At 57.7% G+C, this 13,169-nt stretch overlaps 1 protein-coding gene across 2 annotated transcripts in view; it reads right to left on the bottom strand.

The window, feature by feature from the left end:
• Positions 1-13,169, bottom strand: part of TTYH3 (tweety family member 3) — a 129,220-nt gene that overhangs the window by 31,289 nt on the left and 84,762 nt on the right. The gene's annotated exons all lie outside the window — the stretch shown is intronic.

Below are 13,169 nucleotides of genomic sequence, written 5' to 3' on the forward strand. Positions count from 1 at the left end.
CGTTCCTGAGATAATTACAGTTCAAGTGCTGTCATTTTTTTTATAAATAATTATAAAAAATAACAAAAATTGGGGGTGCTGCCGTATTAATATTCAGTGCTCGCCGCATAATTCATTTATCAAAATTATAATAACAAAAAAAAAACTGCCCCAATGACAATTATATTCTTAACTATTATCAACTGGTCACAGATCCATCCCAAAGCAGAGCGCCAACACTACAAAGGCCTTAAATGAACATGCTTTTACAGAGAAAGACTCCGAGATGTAGGTTGTGAAGCCAGGTTAAGGAACAGAGGGGAGAATAACCGCAGCTTGTTCGCTTTCTTGGTGCGGGACTATACAACGCCGCTCCCAATGTATGATATGTTAGATTTTTGGTTTCTGCATGACTGCCGGATACTTGCTTTTGATTTGCAGAGTATAGGGGCGGCAGTATGGATCTGGGGTGGCCAACTCCAGTCCTCAAGGGCCACTAACAGGTCAGGTTTTCAGGATATCCCTGCTTCAGCACAGGTGGCTCAATCAGAGGCCCAGTCTTTGATTGAGCCTCTTGTGCTGAAGCAGGGATAATCTGAAAACCTGACCTGTTGATGGCCCTTGAGGGCTGGAGTTGGCCACCCCTGGCATAGCTCATCTCACAAACAGACACGGACAGTCAAGGCAATCCCAAATGAACCCCGGTGAAGTGAAGGCTGCACGACAGGCTGGGGGACGCACCTGGTGTCCGCTTTGAATTAAAGTGGAGATAAAAGCCTGAAACCATCAGCTGCCCTCCTCTAATTACAGCCTAGCTGCCCCATGGAATGTTAACGAGCTTCCCTTTTGTCACATCTCAGCGCTCTCCAACTAGAGAGGCAATCTCAGCGGAAACGCCCCAATCACACACCCGCACACTATGATGCTGCTAATCACATGCCAACACCATCGCAGACTGAATTAGCTGTTGAGTTGCACCCTGGTTTAACAGGGTTTTGTTTCTGTTACTTTTCATGTTTTTGGAATGGTCTGTAAAAAGAGAGATATTGGCCGACTCTTCAACAGAAAGACCTCTGCCTGAGACTGAGATGTTTGGCCAGACCCGTGCACCCTAAAGACTAAGAGGTCTGGGTCGGTCGGTCTTCGGCAGATCTAGAACGAGCCCCTTAACCAGTGGCTGGAAAACATCTTTGATTTGTAGAAAATAATGTAGAAACAGGGCTGGTGAATATGAAATGATGGCAACACAAGCATATTGCCGACTTGTCTTGTAGAATAAGACCTCCGGACAGATCCTCTTTTCGAGACGATAGAATTGTAGCTGGCGTACAAGTGCCGTAGGAAACTGGAATCTGAGTCCACACGAGGTGCATAAGACCAACTAGCTTAATATGTCCATCGTGCACTTGCCCAACTCTTACTTGTGTTTGTGGTGTTAAAAATTCCTTGCAGTGCAACACTATTATTTATATTGGTCCACAAACTAATAAACCAATAATTCGTATTATGAAAGGCGCGGTTTCAGTTATACTGTATGTTGGAGATTCACTTGGTGTGTTTAGGATTTATTTGAATTTATTTATGCCCAGCAGTAGTAAAGCCAGCCATGTGTTTAAGGCAACATCCAGCCAAAAGGTCAAGTGAAGCCCTTTCTGTAGCCAGCTAGACGATCACCAGTCATTAAACCTTCCCCTTTGCTAAAATGCCATACCAGGTGAAATTTATCATCATTAGAACCTCTAAATCAGAAGATTAATTTATGTTCCAACTGGGTTTAAAGGGTTCAAGACCAGGTGAAACTAAATGGATTCTCCAAGATTTTAAATTCGACCAACACCAATCAGACTTGTGAAAGCTTTATTATAATGATCAATAAATGACCGCATTAATCCTGTCACAGTGTCAGAGTTCAGTTCACTTGGACTGTAAAACGTTCAAATACATTCAGTCAGTATAAAAACGTCATGCTTAAAGAATTTCCACCACTTTTCTAGGCAGACATGCAAAGTCTTATCCGATGCTGCAATCTGACCAACTAACTCTTTAGACTGGTCATTCGTTTACTGAAATCAATCATTATAAAAATGATGTCACCGATCCCTAATTTCCCACGACACAAGCTAGTGTGGTTGGGACGGGAGAAAGTAACATACAGAATACAAACAGAGACAAATTGCACAGTTATGTAAAACCCAGACCAAAGCAAAAAAAAAAAGAGGCCCATCTGTTCGCCAAACTTACTCCCTGAACCCCCCACCCCCCCAACAGCTCCCCAGGACCAAAGCTTTCTTGTGTGTTGTGAAGCCAACTCTGAATATTTCATGTGCCTCTCATAAGATATGCCATGCAAGCAGGTTTGTGTACGGATGATGCTAAAAAGCAAGCAATCAGCTCCTGTGAGCAGGCAATGGAAGCAGACAGATGTTATTTATAATTCATTAATCTACTTTGGGGCTGGCCCCACCAGCTGCTCACCTTCCTAATAGAATCTTTCTGGTACAACTGTTGTCTGCTGCTCAACCAAACCATTCAACAGCAATGGGGGAAACCAGCACAACAGTACTTTGTAGGTTGCCGTGGGCTTATAATTTAGTGGACCATGCTCCGAGCGTGGTCAATTACTATGTTGGCTGTAAGTGCAGAGGATGTGATGCTTACTATTTACGTACAGCAGTGGTATACTTCCGATTTATTTTTTAGCGAGGAGATATGAACTCAAGCTCATCTTCCAAAGTTTCATTATGTCAAATCCATTAAACATTATATGCAGATACAGCGTCTCCTGAAATCCGGACTTGCAAATTCCAGCCTTCAATACACAAGTAACACAATATACATGACAGAATCTTACAGGACATCAAACACTCTCTATCCTTTTGATGCATCACCTTTTCCTTCTGTTTAAAAAGTAGAATCGTGTTACAATTGAATACATTTTGCCGTTCTTTGTCCAAATTCTTAACAGTTGTATCAAATATCTCCTGCGCGCATCTGGCTCCCCAGCCAAACATGCGGTTTTCCTACAGATTATTATTTGGTATTACTTACAGAATTTGACATGGTGCCTCATCACCGGAGGTTTCATGTATCACCAAAATGAGAAAGGTACAAAATGTACCCAGAGAAGGAAGAGAGGCCCCAGAAATATATATCTTATGGCCTGATCCCCACTGCAGCCGGCGGCACGCACCTCCCATCAGCCCCTTACCGCCTCCCCAGCAGGCCCCGGTGACTCCTCGCTTCCTGCGCACTCCGACGCATCAGCCAGCAGGGGATACAACTGGATTGTGTTCCCGAGTGGCGACGCGTCACATGGTGCGCCAGGGAGCCAATCAGAGGCTGGATCCAATGCAGTTATTGTTACCAGAAATACACACGGGTTTGTAAAGTAAATCCTGGAACTCCAAAATGAGACAATACCGTAATGTTGGCTTTTTCGGGACAATAAATGAGGTGCAACGAGTATTAGTTTGAGAGTTGGGAGATTATCTGGACATACTTTCTCTTGGTGCTATTTGCCGCCAGTCTCCCGTCCATTTGGCACCTGCATCTTATAGTGGGCTTTTTATTTATGAGAGCACAGTATGTTCTGCTTACAGTAAAATGTACCATATCACTTCAGTATTCGCGTACATTGCCCCCTCCCACCCCCCCCCCGTCATGACCACGCCCACCCGACCTGTTTTGGCCACACCCCCTGTGCCTAAAAAACCTCCCTGCACACCGCAGTGAAGTGCTGTACATGCGCCGTCAGGACGCAAAGCGGGCGTACAGGCGAGTGCAATGGGGCCTTAGCCTTAGTGTACATATCGGCTTCAAGGGGCTTATTGAATCAGACCCCAAGTATATAAAGCTTTAGACCAGCAGTAGCCAACTCCAGTCCTCAAGACCCCCGCCAACAGGATACAAGGAAATCCCTGCTTCAGCACAGGTGGCTCAATCAGTAGCTCAGTCTTCGACTCAGCAAAGCCCCTCACCTTGATGAAGGCCGATTCATGCCACCGAAACGTTGGATCACTTTGGCGCATTACATACTTTTTGAATCGGAAGACCGAGTGCTCTGTATTTCTCCTTTACCTTCCACATTATTGAGCCTTTAGGATACCCCATCTAACACCGAGCAGCGGCTGTTATACGGATTATAATTCCTCCTTTATAGAGCGCCTGCATTACCCTACGATCATGCATCGCTACAGAGCCGCAGCCTGAACGCGGAACGTAGTGGGTGCCATGCGAGACGTACGGGGTCCGTACAATGACGACGTGTCCCTCCAAACGTCTGTCGTCGTGATCTTGTGGTGACGACGCATGGACTTCAGATTCAGCAGCAAAAATCGACATTCAAATGTATTTCAGCATTTCAGAAAATATAAATTCCACGCGGTTACCCTGGAAGTAATCCTGTTCCCGTTTCCCCAGCTTTAATGTACCCTGCGGTAACACAGCCGCAGAGCGTTATCTGCCAAATAAGCAATGTGCACCTTTGAATGTTTGGATGCAATCCTGAATATGATTGATTTATTTTTACCTTAAAATGCAAAACAGACTTCAGTCGCGTATCAAACCAATTCTTCCTCTCGGAGCTGACGAGTGTATTCAGTCACCCCCTTCTCAATTAGTAGAGGTCAAAGTAAAGAATCAATGTGTTCTGCATAAGGACCATTAGAAAGCACACATCTGCCCGTCTCGTGTGAGAATATACTGGGCCAGAGTTACTAAGCGATCATTTAGGGCTCCATAAGGTATATTTTGGCACCAGAAGACACCTTATGGTAATTCCCTTGCCTTATGGGTTAAGCATCCCTTAACAATATGGGCCCCCATGTTTAAACGGGAAATGTGAACATTTCTTAATAACAGACTACGGTATGCCACCAAGGGTTTTGGCCTCTAAACTGAAAACACATTGCAGAGCATTGCAGAGCATTGCAGAACAGCCTCTCCCACCTTATCTCCTTCCCGGTCTCAGCCCTGGCAAAAATAGCATTGAATAGAAAAATATCGATGTGTTCTCAGAAAGATCTCTTATTGTAACACGGAGCGGCCCATCACGTACTCACCGCGTCACACGGAGCGGCCCATCACGTACTCACCGCGTCACACAGAGCGGCCCATCATGTACTCACCGCGTCACACGGAGCGGCCCATCACGTACTCACCGCGTCACACGAAGCGGCCCATCATGTACTCACCGCGTCACACGCAGCGGCCCATCACGTACACACCGCGGCCCATCGCGTAGTCACCGCGTCACACGGAGCGGCCCATTACGTACTCACCGCGTCACACGGAGCGGCCCATCACGTACTCACCGCGTCACATGGAGCGGCCCATCACGTACTCACCGCGTCACACGGAGCGGCCCATCACGTAGTCACCGCGTCACACGGAGCGGCCCATCACGTACTCACCGCGTCACACGGAGCGGCCCATCACGTAGTCACCGCGTCACACGGAGCGGCCCATCACGTACTCACCGCGTCACACGGAGCGGCCCATCACGTACTCACCGCGTCACACGGAGCGGCCCATCACGTACTCACCGCGTCACACGGAGCGGCCCATCACGTACTCACCGCGTCACACGGAGCGGCCTATCACGTACTCACCGCGTCACACGCAGCGGCCCATCACGTACTCACCGCGTCACACGGAGCGGCCCATCACGTACTCACCGCGTCACACGGAGCGGCCTATCACGTACTCACCGCGTCACACGCAGCGGCCCATCACGTACTCCCCGCGTCACACGGAGCGGCCCATCACGTACTCACCGCGTCACACGCAGCGGCCCATCATGTACTCACCGCGTCACACGCAGCGGCCCATCACGTACACACCGCGGCCCATCGCGTAGTCACCGCGTCACACGGAGCGGCCCATTACGTACTCACCGCGTCACACGGAGCGGCCCATCACGTACTCACCGCGTCACACGGAGCGGCCCATCACGTACTCACCGCGTCACACGGAGCGGCCCATCACGTAGTCACCGCGTCACACGGAGCGGCCCATCACGTACTCACCGCGTCACACGGAGCGGCCCATCACGTAGTCACCGCGTCACACGGAGCGGCCCATTACGTACTCACCGCGTCACACGGAGCGGCCCATCACGTCGTCACCGCGTCACACGGAGCGGCCCATCACGTACTCACCGCGTCACACGGAGCGGCCCATCACGTACTCACCGCGTCACACGGAGCGGCCCATCACGTACTCACCACGTCACACGGAGCGGCCCATCACGTACTCACCGCGTCACACGGAGCGGCCCATCACGTACTCACCACGTCACACGGAGCGGCCCATCACGTACTCACCGCGTCACACGGAGCGGCCCATCACGTACTCACCGCGTCACACGGAGCGGCCCATCACGTACTCACCGCGTCACACGGAGCGGCCCATCACGTACTCACCGCGTCACACGGAGCGGCCCATCACGTACTCACCGCGTCACACGGAGCGGCTCATCACGTACTCACCGCGTCACACGGAGCGGCCCATCACGTACTCACCGCGTCACACGGAGCGGCACATCACGTACTCACCGCGTCACACGGAGCGGCCCATCACGTACTCACCGCGTCACACGGAGCGGCCCATCACGTACTCACCGCGTCAGACGGAACGGCCCATCACGTACTCACTGCGTCACACGGAGCGGCCCATCACGTACTCACCGCGTCACACGGAGAGGCCCATCACGTACTCACCGCGTCAAACGCAGCGGCCCATCACGTACTCACCGCGTCACACGCAGCGGCCCATCACGTACTCACCACGTCACACGGAGCGGCACATCACGTACTCACCGCGTCACACGGAGCGGACCATCACGTACTCACCACGTCACACGGAGCGGCCCATCACGTACTCACCGCGTCACACGGAGCGGCCCATCACGTACTCACCACGTCACACGGAGCGGCCCATCACGTACTCACCGCGTCACACGGAGCGGCTCATCACGTACTCACCGCGTCACACGGAGCGGCTCATCACGTACTCACCGCGTCACACGGAGCGGCCCATCACGTACTCACCACGTCACACGGAGCGGCCCATCACGTACTCACCGCGTCACACGGAGCGGCCCATCACGTACTCACCGCGTCACACGGAGCGGCCCATCACGTACTCACTGCGTCACACGGAGCGGCCCATCACGTACTCACCGCGTCACACGGAGAGGCCCATCACGTACTCACCGCGTCAAACGCAGCGGCCCATCACGTACTCACCGCGTCACACGCGGCGGCTCATCACGTACTCACCGCGTCACACGGAGCGGCACATCACGTACTCACCGCGTCACACGGAGCGGCCCATCACGTACTCACCACGTCACACGGAGCGGCCCATCACGTAGTCACCGCGTCACACGGAGCGGCCCATCACGTGCTCACCGCGTCACACAGAGCGGCCCATCACGTACTCACCGCGTTACACGGAGCGGCCCATCACGTACTCACCGCGTCACACGGAGCGGCCCATCACGTACTCAGCGCGTCACACGCAGCGGCCCATCACGTACTCACCGCGTCACACGGAGCGGCCCATCACGTACTCACCGCGTCACACGGAGCGGCCCATCACGTACTCACCGCGTCACACGGAGCGGCCCATCACGTACTCACCGCGTCACACGGAGCAGCCCATCACGTACTCACCGCGTCACACGCAGCGGCCCATCACGTACTCACCGCGTCACACAGAGCGGCCCATCACGTACTCACCGCGTCACACGGAGCGGCCCATCACGTACTCACCGCGTCACACGGAGCGGCCTATCACGTACTCACCGCGTCACACGCAGCGGCCCATCACGTACTCCCCGCGTCACACGGAGCGGCCCATCACGTACTCACCGCGTCACACGCAGCGGCCCATCACGTACACACCGCGGCCCATCGCGTAGTCACCGCGTCACACGGAGCGGCCCATTACGTACTCACCGCGTCACACGGAGCGGCCAATCACGTACTCACCGCGTCACACGGAGCGGCCCATCACGTACTCACCGCGTCACACGCAGCGGCCCATCACGTACTCACCGCGTCACATGGAGCGGCCCATCACGTACTCACCGCGTCACACGGAGCGGCCCATCACGTACTCACCGCGTCACACGGAGTGGCCCGTCACGTACTCACTGCGTCACACGGAGCGGCCCATCACGTACTCACCGCGTCACACGGAGAGGCCCATCACGTACTCACCGCGTCAAACCCAGCGGCCCATCACGTACTCACCGCGTCACACGCAGCGGCCCATCACGTACTCACCGCGTCAAACGCAGCGGCCCATCACGTACTCACCGCGTCACACGGAGCGGCACATCACGTACTCACCGCGTCACACGGAGCGGCCCATCACGTACTCACCACGTCACACGGAGCGGCCCATCACGTACTCACCACGTCACACGGAGCGGCCCATCACGTACTCACCGCGTCACACGGAGCGGCCCATCACGTACTCACCGCGTCACATGGAGCGGCCCATCACGTACTCACCGCGTCACACGGAGCGGCCCATCACGTACTCACCGCGTCACACGGAGCGGCCCGTCACGTACTCACCCCGTTACACGGAGCGGCCCATCACGTAGTCACCGCGTCACACGTAGCGGCCCATCACGTACTCACTGCGTCACACCGAGCGGCCCATCACGTACTCACCGCGTCAAACGCAGCGGCCCATCACGTACTCACCCCGTCACACGCAGCGGCCCATCACGTACTCACCGCGTCACACGGAGCAGCCCATCACGTACTCACCGCGTCACACGGAGCGGCCCATCACGTACTCACCGCGTCACACGGAGAGGCCCATCACGTACTCACCGCGTCAAACGCAGCGGCCCATCACGTACTCACCGCGTCACACGCAGCGGCCCATCACGTACTCACCGCGTCAAACGCAGCGGCCCATCACGTACTCACCGCGTCACACGGAGCGGCACATCACGTACTCACCGCGTCACACGGAGCGGCCCATCACGTACTCACCACGTCACACGGAGCGGCCCATCACGTACTCACCACGTCACACGGAGCGGCCCATCACGTACTCACCGCGTCACACGGAGCGGCCCATCACGTACTCACCTCGTCACACGGAGCGGCCCATCACGTAGTCACCGCGTCACACGGAGCGGCCCATCACGTGCTCACCGCGTCACACAGAGCGGCCCATCACGTACTCACCGCGTTACACGGAGCGGCCCATCACGTACTCACCGCGTCACACGGAGCGGCCCATCACGTACTCAGCGCGTCACACGCAGCGGCCCATCACGTACTCACCGCGTCACACGGAGCGGCCAATCACGTACTCACCGCGTCACACGGAGCGGCCCATCACGTACTCACCGCGTCACACGCAGCGGCCCATCACGTACTCACCGCGTCACATGGAGCGGCCCATCACGTACTCACCGCGTCACACGGAGCGGCCCATCACGTACTCACCGCGTCAAACGCAGCGGCCCATCACGTACTCACCGCGTCACACGCAGCGGCCCATCACGTACTCACCGCGTCACACGGAGCGGCCCATCACGTACTCACCGCGTCACACGCAGCGGCCTATCACGTACTCACCGCGTTACACGCAGCGGCCCATCACGTACTCCCCGCGTCACACGGAGCGGCCCATCACGTACTCACCGCGTCACACGCAGCGGCCCATCACGTACACACCGCGGCCCATCGCGTAGTCACCGCGTCACACGGAGCGGCCCATCACGTACTCACCGCGTCACACGCAGCGGCCCATCACGTACTCACCGCGTCACATGGAGCGGCCCATCACGTACTCACCGCGTCACACGGAGCGGCCCATCACGTACTCACCGCGTCACACGGAGCGGCCCATCACGTACTCACCGCGTCACACGGAGCGGCCCATCACGTACTCACCGCGTCACACGGAGCGGCCCATCACGTACTCACCGCGTCACACGGAGCGGCCCATCACGTATTCACCGCGTCACACGCAGCGGCCCATCACGTACTCACCGCGTCAAACGGAGCGGCCCATCACGTACTCACCGCGTCACACGGAGCGGCCCATCACGTACTCACCGCGTCACACGGAGCGGCCCATCACGTACTCACCGCGTCACACGAAGCGGCCCATCACGTACTCACCGCGTCACACGGAGCGGCCCATCACGTACTCACCGCGTCACACGGAGCAGCCCATCACGTACTCACCGCGTCACACGGAGCGGCCCATCACGTACTCACCGCGTCACACGGAGCGGCCCATCACGTACTCACCGCGTCACACGGAGCAGCCCATCACGTACTCACCGCGTCACACGGAGCGGCCCATCACGTAGTCACCGCGTCACACGGAGCGGCCCATCACATACTCACCACGTCACACGGAGCGGCCCATCACGTACTCACCGCGTCACACGGAGCGGCCCATCACGTACTCACCACGTCACACGGAGCGGCCCATCACATACTCACCGCGTCACACGGAGCGGCCCATCACGTACTCACCGCGTCACACGGAGAGGCCCATCACGTACTCACCGCGTCACACGGAGCGGCCCATCACGTACTCACCGCGTCACACGGAGCGGCCCATCACGTACTCACCGCGTCACACGGAGCGGCTCATCACGTACTCACCGCGTCACACGAAGCGGCTCATCACGTACTCACCGCGTCACACGGAGCGGCCCATCACGTACTCACCGCGTCACACGGAGCGGCCCATCACGTACTCACCGCGTCACACGGAGCGGCCCGTCACGTACTCACCGCGTCACACGGAGCGGCCCATCACGTTCTCACCGCGTCACACGGAGCGGCCCATCACGTACTCACCGCGTCACACGGAGCGGCCCATCACGTACTCACCGCGTCACACGGAGCGGCCCATCACGTACTCACCGCGTCACACGGAGCGGCCCATCACGTACTCACCGCGTCACACGGAGCGGCCCATCACGTACTCACCGCGTCACACGGAGCGGCCCATCACGTACTCACCGCGTCACACGGTGCGGCCCATCACGTACTCACCGCGTCACACGGAGCGGCCCATCACGTACTCACCGCGTCACACGGAGCGGCCCATCACGTACTCACCGCGTCACACGGAGCGGCCCATCACGTACTCACCGCGTCACACGGAGCGGCCCATCACGTACTCACCGCGTCAAACGCAGCGGCCCATCACGTACTCACCGCGTCACACGCAGCGGCCCATCACGTACTCACCGCGTCACACGGAGCGGCCCATCACGTACTCACCGCGTCACACGCAGCGGCCTATCACGTACTCACCGCGTTACACGCAGCGGCCCATCACGTACTCCCCGCGTCACACGGAGCGGCCCATCACGTACTCACCGCGTCACACGCAGCGGCCCATCACGTACACACCGCGGCCCATCGCGTAGTCACCGCGTCACACGGAGCGGCCCATCACGTACTCACCGCGTCACACGCAGCGGCCCATCACGTACTCACCGCGTCACATGGAGCGGCCCATCACGTACTCACCGCGTCACACGGAGCGGCCCATCACGTACTCACCGCGTCACACGGAGCGGCCCGTCACGTACTCACCGCGTCACACGGAGCGGCCCATCACGTAGTCACCGCGTCACACGTAGCGGCCCATCACGTACTCACTGCGTCACACCGAGCGGCCCATCACGTACTCACCGCGTCAAACGCAGCGGCCCATCACGTACTCACCCCGTCACACGCAGCGGCCCATCACGTACTCACCGCGTCACACGGAGCGGCCCATCACGTACTCACTGCGTCACACGGAGCGGCCCATCACGTACTCACCGCGTCACACGGAGAGGCCCATCACGTACTCACCGCGTCAAACGCAGCGGCCCATCACGTACTCACCGCGTCACACGCAGCGGCCCATCACGTACTCACCGCGTCAAACGCAGCGGCCCATCACGTACTCACCGCGTCACACGGAGCGGCACATCACGTACTCACCGCGTCACACGGAGCGGCCCATCACGTACTCACCACGTCACACGGAGCGGCCCATCACGTACTCACCACGTCACACGGAGCGGCCCATCACGTACTCACCGCGTCACACGGAGCGGCCCATCACGTACTCACCTCGTCACACGGAGCGGCCCATCACGTAGTCACCGCGTCACACGGAGCGGCCCATCACGTGCTCACCGCGTCACACAGAGCGGCCCATCACGTACTCACCGCGTCACACGGAGCGGCCCATCACGTACTCAGCGCGTCACACGCAGCGGCCCATCACGTACTCACCGCGTCACACGGAGCGGCCCATCACGTACTCACCGCGTCACACGGAGCGGCCCATCACGTACTCACCGCGTCACACGGAGCGGCCCATCACGTACTCACCGCGTCACACGGAGCAGCCCATCACGTACTCACCGCGTCACACGCAGCGGCCCATCACGTACTCACCGCGTCACACAGAGCGGCCCATCACGTACTCACCGCGTCACACGGAGCGGCCCATCACGTACTCACCGCGTCACACGGAGCGGCCTATCACGTACTCACCGCGTCACACGCAGCGGCCCATCACGTACTCCCCGCGTCACACGGAGCGGCCCATCACGTACTCACCGCGTCACACGCAGCGGCCCATCACGTACACACCGCGGCCCATCGCGTAGTCACCGCGTCACACGGAGCGGCCCATTACGTACTCACCGCGTCACACGGAGCGGCCAATCACGTACTCACCGCGTCACACGGAGCGGCCCATCACGTACTCACCGCGTCACACGCAGCGGCCCATCACGTACTCACCGCGTCACATGGAGCGGCCCATCACGTACTCACCGCGTCACACGGAGCGGCCCATCACGTACTCACCGCGTCACACGGAGCAGCCCGTCACGTACTCACCGCGTCACACGGAGCGGCCCATCACGTAGTCACCGCGTCACACGTAGCGGCCCATCACGTACTCACCGCGTCACACGGAGCGGCCCATCACGAAGTCACCGCGTCACACGGAGCGGCCCATCACGTACTCACCGCGTCACACGGAGCGGCCCATCACGTACTCACCGCGTCACACGGAGCGGCCCATCACGTACTCACCGCGTCACACGGAGCGGCCCATCACGTACTCACCGCGTCACACGGAGCAGCCCATCACGTACTCACCGCGTCACACGCAGCGGC

Source organism: Ascaphus truei, chromosome 11 (genome assembly GCF_040206685.1).
Source record: "Ascaphus truei isolate aAscTru1 chromosome 11, aAscTru1.hap1, whole genome shotgun sequence".
NCBI lineage: Eukaryota > Metazoa > Chordata > Amphibia > Anura > Ascaphidae > Ascaphus > Ascaphus truei.